Genomic DNA, 6,454 nt, shown 5'->3' on the forward strand with positions numbered 1-6,454 from the left:
AAGTTAACCTCCAGATGTGTCCTGTGAATCTAAACTTCTCTGTTCTGCTGTCACGTCACGACTACTGTTAGAGATTCATTCACACATACTGTAACATACAAACCACTCTTTAAATGAAGGACAACATCTGACACTAGCCAGCTGTGGTGCAGACGTTAGCAATAAAAAGACACACACACACACACACACGCTGGTTTCCTTTATTTTTTAGAAGTGCACCCGTGATAACGTTGCTTCTTATAACACTAACAAACGTCTAATTACTCCAGAGTTGATGGATCAGATTAAAAGACCTTCACGTCTCCTGTCCTGTCCGCTCTCGGCCCGGGACCACATGGCCCCCCCCCCGGTTCCTCCTCTCTGTGCAGTGTGTGATTACGTCTGCATGCAGGACCCGTTTGAAAGTGTGCGTACTAACACTGGGACCGTCCCACAGAGCTGTAAATAAGCTTCAGTCCCAGCCCAGGCAGTGCATGGCTCCTGCTCCGCTCCATATTTATACTCCTGTCTCTGACTGTATATATTTACTCGTTCACCTGTGATAGACTTTGCAGAACTTGAAATAAACTATCAGACTTCTTTCCTGGTGTCTCCTCTTTATTATTGTCAAGTCTTTACGGTGCAGGTCTGCTCAGAGACCACTAGATGGCGCTGTCTGTCCTCTGTCCTGCTCACTGATCACTTCTGCCTGAGGCTCTTTGTTTCTCACAGGTGGACTCTCCGTCTCAGGTGTCTCTGGTGTCTTCAGGACGAGGTGGTTGCTCAGGGTTTCATTCAGGATGTCCAGTCAGAGGAGGTACCCCCCCCCACCCACACACTTAGACTAGAGCTGATCTATGAATGAAGACGTTTTATCATCACATGAGGCTTTAAATGAAACCTGAACGTTGATGCATGTCTCTGCATCGTCTCCTGATACATGAGGAGTCAGTCCCACATCTTTAAACTCTGGTCTTGGATCACTGGCTCCTAACGGGGCGTTTCATTGGCTGATCAAAGCGGGACGGTGGGGCCGGTGCTGGATGAGACCTTGAGGCATCTCTCAGCGGTGGCCCGGTGTCGTGGTGGAGGCCTGTTCATCAGTATGCACATGCTGTTGAAAACTAATTTCATTACGTCCTCCTGCTCCTCCTGCTCCTCCTGCTCCTCCTGCTGGAAGGCCCTCATAGCGTATGATTAGCGCGCTTTTCCCCGTCCTGGCTGGGAGTGGCGGCTGGGTCGGGAGGTCGCGCAAATGAAAGAGAACAACTTCATTGTGAGATGACTGGCCCATAAATCATCGGCCGTTTTCTATAAATCACGGCAGATGGCAGGGAGCGTGCCGAGGCTCATGGGAGCTCGTTGCGGCCCCTGTGCATGATGGGAAGGGCCGGGCTTAGCTGCAGCAGAAGCGCGGGGTCACTTCCAGTTTGCGGGCGTGAGGAAGACGTGAGGTGTGGCGACCCGCTCCCCTCCTCCTCCCCCGTCCCGGCAGCTCGGCCCGGCCTCACCCGGTGACACCCGGACCCCGGAGGTCCACGCGCGGGCCCTCTCCTCGCTGGCCTCCATTTAACAGGTCTAATGTGGCTGCTTAATATGGAGACAAGTCCATCCAGCTGCTCTGAGACCTGTCAGCCTGACACTAAATGTCTGCCCAGGAGGGGCCGACTCACCCCTCCCTCCCCTCCCTCCCCTCCTCCGTTATTCCTCATGATTATTTAACAGAACAGGACTCACCTGCTCGGCTGCAGCGCTCTCTCTGCTTCCTGTTCTGGTCTGACAGAAACCAGGAAGTAGAAACTCTGAGAGGGAGCTTCAGAGCAGGAACTGGACCAGAGACCGGGCTAGAGACCCTCTTCTTCTTCAGCTGGGTCAGCCTCTGAAGCTGCAGTGTGTCGGGTTAATGGAGAACTAAAACTTTGAGCCGTCTCTCTGTCATGTGACGGCGGTGTCACGGTGTCACGGTGGCGGTGGCGTGTTGAGGATCCGCGGGGCGCCAAGGGCAGGCGAAAGCTTTTCAAGGTGGACTCTGTAACGAGCCAGCGCTGGGCCTCTGTCCCCCCCTCCCCATCCTCCACCCCTACATCTCTACAGCCGGCATTAATGCAAATTATGGTCTGATAATTTAATAAGTTTGCCGGCCTGATCTGTCCTTTTTATTCCAATTATCATCAGGCAGGGGGTTGCGTTCCATCATCAGAAAATAAACACCATCGATCATCCTTGGAGTGGTTAGCTGCTGACAGGCTGAGCCGCACTCTGCATAAATGTCCCGTAATGTGGAGCTGGAGAGGAGAACGGGGGCGTTCAGGGGTGTTTCTGCTAACTTTGGCTGCAGGTCGGGGGCTGACCATCAGAGCCAGCCTGTCTTTAGGTTCTGGAGCTGGAGCAGCGACGAGAGGAGACACGTTTCTTGGAGGATTACGTCAGGGGAGTCCGGCTCCGGGTCCGGCTCCAGCTCCAGACCCGGAGCCAGGACGTGCAGCGGGGGCCTGTTAAGTCCTTCCAGAGAAGGGCTGGAAGGTGCCAGAGCCCAACACTCAGCATCAGGGCCTCCCCCCTCCCTCCCTCCCTCCCTCTTTAATTGCAGTGGAAAATGATGCTGCATTTCCCGCCTGTTGAAGCAGCTCGTAAAGAAAACACAGAGGAAGGCTGAGAGTCTTGTTGGCACGACGGGGGCCCGTTTTCACCATGGGGAGAAAAACATTAACCAAGTTAAATCAGCGTTGCATCAGGTGGTGAATGTTTCATGTGTTCTCTTTGTGTTGTTCTTGGCTGAGCCCTGCAGCTCCTTCTCAACAAGGTGTAGCACGTTTCTTTGTTGTGATTACTCCTCAGACAGACAGACAGACAGACAAGGCTGAGGCTGAGAAATCACCTATTTATGACCACGACTCCTTATCTCTCTTTTCACGGGCTATGAAATAATAAGCCTCGTCTTTGCCGGTGATGGAGGAGGAGGTGGAGGAGGTGGAGGAGGAGGGGGAGCAGCCGGCCTGAACACACAGAGCCGCTTTGTTCTCTGCCTTTCTGCTTTTTGGCTTTGAAACGTTGAGCGGAGACCAGCTCCCCTCCAGGATAACCTGTTCTCTCTGCCTGACCGCGGCGGGATAACATCCTCCAGAAAATACAAATAAAATCAAATGAGCAGCCGTTCAGGACCAGAGTCTGAAAAAGAGGCTGCTCCTCTCCTCGGCCTCCCCCAGAGAGGAGTCTGGGGTGGAGGAAGGGGCCTGTGATGCATGCAGTATTATAATAACCAGAGCCTGAAAAATAAAAGCTGCTCTGACTGGCGTTGAATCAGGGATCCTCCAGCTGTCTGCAGACGCCCGGCGATGACACCGGGACGGTCCCGGCATACGTTTAGTGGTGAGGAGGTGGACTGAGAGGTTTTAATGAGGACCTCCATCCTTAAACCTCCAGAGAGCAGAGACCTGGAGGGCCCCGCTGGCTGGTGGCACCGCTGACCTCCCTCTACACCTCCACTCCTCCACACCTCCTTTACCTCCACACCTCCACACCTCCACTCCTCCTTTACCTCCACACCTCCACACCTCCACTCCTCCTTTACCTCCACTCCTCCACTCCTCCACTCCTCCTTTACCTCCACTCCTCCACTCCTCCACTCCTCCTTTACATCCACACCTCCACTCCTCCACTCCTCCACACCTCCACTCCTCCTTTACATCCACACCTCCACTCCTCCACTCCTCCACTCCTCCACTCCTCCACTCCTCCTTTACCTCCACTCCTCCACTCCTCCACTCCTCCTTTACATCCACACCTCCACTCCTCCACTCCTCCACACCTCCACTCCTCCTTTACATCCACTCCTCCACTCCTCCACTCCTCCACTCCTCCACACCTCCACTCCTCCACTCCTCCACACCTCCACTCCTCCTTTACATCCACACCTCCACTCCTCCACACCTCCACTCCTCCTTTACATCCACACTGGAGCCAAACTCAGAGAAACTTCACCCCTTTATAATTGTTTAAAATCATGTGACAGCAAATCAGGACAGGATTTAATTAGTCTTTATTGTGTACATAAATAAACAGGTTAACAAATAGAACTTAATTAAACTGCATTAAATGATGTTTAAAGCACAAAACACATAAATTAAGAGACATGTTTTCCTTTTATATTATATATTATTATATATTATTATTTAACTGTATTCTGGAGCTAACGCTAAGTGCTAGCTTCCAGCTCCAGTAAGTTAACAAGCTAAATGAATCACCTGTGAAGGTTAGCAGCTTTATTAAGGGGCGTGGCCTCTCTGAGTGACAGGTGGGTGTGGTCACAGGTTGCTAGCTTCATTTGTTCGTTAGCTGCCAGTGATTTCATGTAAATGTACTGTGGTGGAGGTGCAGGTAATGATTGTGTTTTTATTTTTTTGGTGCTATCTCTCAGGCCCTCAGACAGATGGCACGTTGTTGCAGAACAGATGTTATTTAGCGCAGGAACACGTCATGAATATGCATGTTGTATTAGTTCATGACACCGAAGGCCGGGCCCACTCCAGTCCCACGCCAGCCCCACGTCAGGCCCACGCCGGCCCCACGCCAGCCCCATGCCAGCCCCACGCCAGCCCCACGCCTGGCCCACGCCGGGCCCACGCCAGCCCCACGCCGGGCCGCTGCAGAGAGCTGCCTCCATGTAGTTTAGTTTCCTCTGGAGCTGACTGCATCTGATTTAAAGGACCACGCCTCCACACGCCGCTGCAGCGCTGACCTCGGCTCCTGAGGAATATTCAGAGGGCTGGAGTTAATATTAAGCAGGTGATGACACCAGGGAGGAGGAGGAGGAGGAGGAGGGAGAGGAGGAGGGAGAGGGGGTGGCCCGGCCCGGCCTGGCCCGGCCCTCGCTCTCAGCTGGGATGTGGCCCTATTGAAATGAGGAGCTGCACCTTAATAATACATGTGTCCCACAGGGGCCACCCATGCTAAGACTGAGTGTACTTGTGGAACCTGGACTAGAACTCCTCCAGACTGGTTAATGTCCTCCGTCCCAGCAGCTGTAGACACCGGGACAAACACCAGGACAAGCTGGATTAGACACCAGGACAAGCTGGAGGCTCAGTGAGTCCAGGTCTGAGGCTCAGGCTGACACAGATAGAGACAGACAGCTGACCAGCAGCTCCTCACATTGATTCAGCTCCAGGACGCCCAGCAGACTCAATCTACATATTAGTCTAATAGAAATGAAGGAGGCATCGGAGGCTGCAGATCCATCATCTGCCTCTGACACCCAGAGCTGGAGGAGGAGGAGGAGGAGGAGGAGGAGGAGGAGGAGGAGGAGGAGGAGGACCGGGCCTCGTTAGACTGTCACACCAGAAACAATCAGCCAGTAATGATGTGGTGTCATCTGCTGCAAGGAAAGAAGAAGAAGAAGAGGAGTCTCCTTCACGTCACACTGCCTCCATTTTGGCTCCAGAGTCACTTTAGATATCGTCACGGTGACGGGTCCATGAGATCTGATCTGTGTCTGACGATGAGCAGCGCCACCATGAGGTCAGAAGGAAGGAAAGGAAGGAAGGGAAGGAGGGAAGGAGGGAAGGAAGGAAAGGAAAGGAGGGAAGGATGGAGAGGAAGGAAGGGAGGAAAGGAGGGAAGGATGGATGGAAGGTGGGAAGGAAAGGAGGGAAAGAAGGAAAGAAGGGAGGAGGGAAGGAAAGTAAAGAAGGAATGAAAGGAAAAGGGAAGGAAGGATGGAAAGAAGGAAAGAAGGGAGGAGGGAAGGAAAGGATGGAGGGAAAGAAAGAAGGAAGGAAGAAATGAAGGAGGGAAAGAATGTTGGAAGGAGGGAAGGAAGGAAATTAAGGAAATGAGGGAAACAAAGGAAAGAAGGAGGGAAGGAAGGAATTAAGGTAATATGGAAGGAAAAGGAGGAAGGAAGAAAGGACGAATGAACAAACAAAGCAAGGAAGGAAACAAAGTGTGGAAGGAGGAAAGGAAGGAGGACATATGGATGGTTATATTGGATGAAACTGTCTGATGTCTCATTTCTAATGTGATGAGTTAGTTTAATCTTCTAAAAGGCTCTCATCACTAATGAACAGACATCACTGATTCATGTGATCATTTCTACTAGTGGTTGAATGAAGGAGTTAAACTCCTCTTCCTCAGATCAGCCCTGTTGAGTAGGTGGTCTTTAATGTGACCCAGGACTCATTGTGTGTTCACACTACCAAAGGAAGGAGGTCACATGTGTCCTAGACCACCTCCACATGTGGACTGACACCAGATCAGTGTTCACACCTGGACTCTAGAGACCAGATCAGTGTTCACACCTGGACCTGTTTAACCTGGACTCTAGAGACCAGATCAGTGTTCACACCTGGACCTGTTTAACCTGGACTCTAGAGACCAGATCAGTGTTCACACCTGGACCTGTTTAACCTGGACACTAGAGACCAGATCAGTGTTCACACCTGGACTCTAGAGACCAGATCAGTGTTCACACCTGGAC

This window comes from Chelon labrosus (genome assembly GCF_963514085.1).
Source record: "Chelon labrosus genome assembly, chromosome: 24".
Taxonomy (NCBI): domain Eukaryota; kingdom Metazoa; phylum Chordata; class Actinopteri; order Mugiliformes; family Mugilidae; genus Chelon; species Chelon labrosus.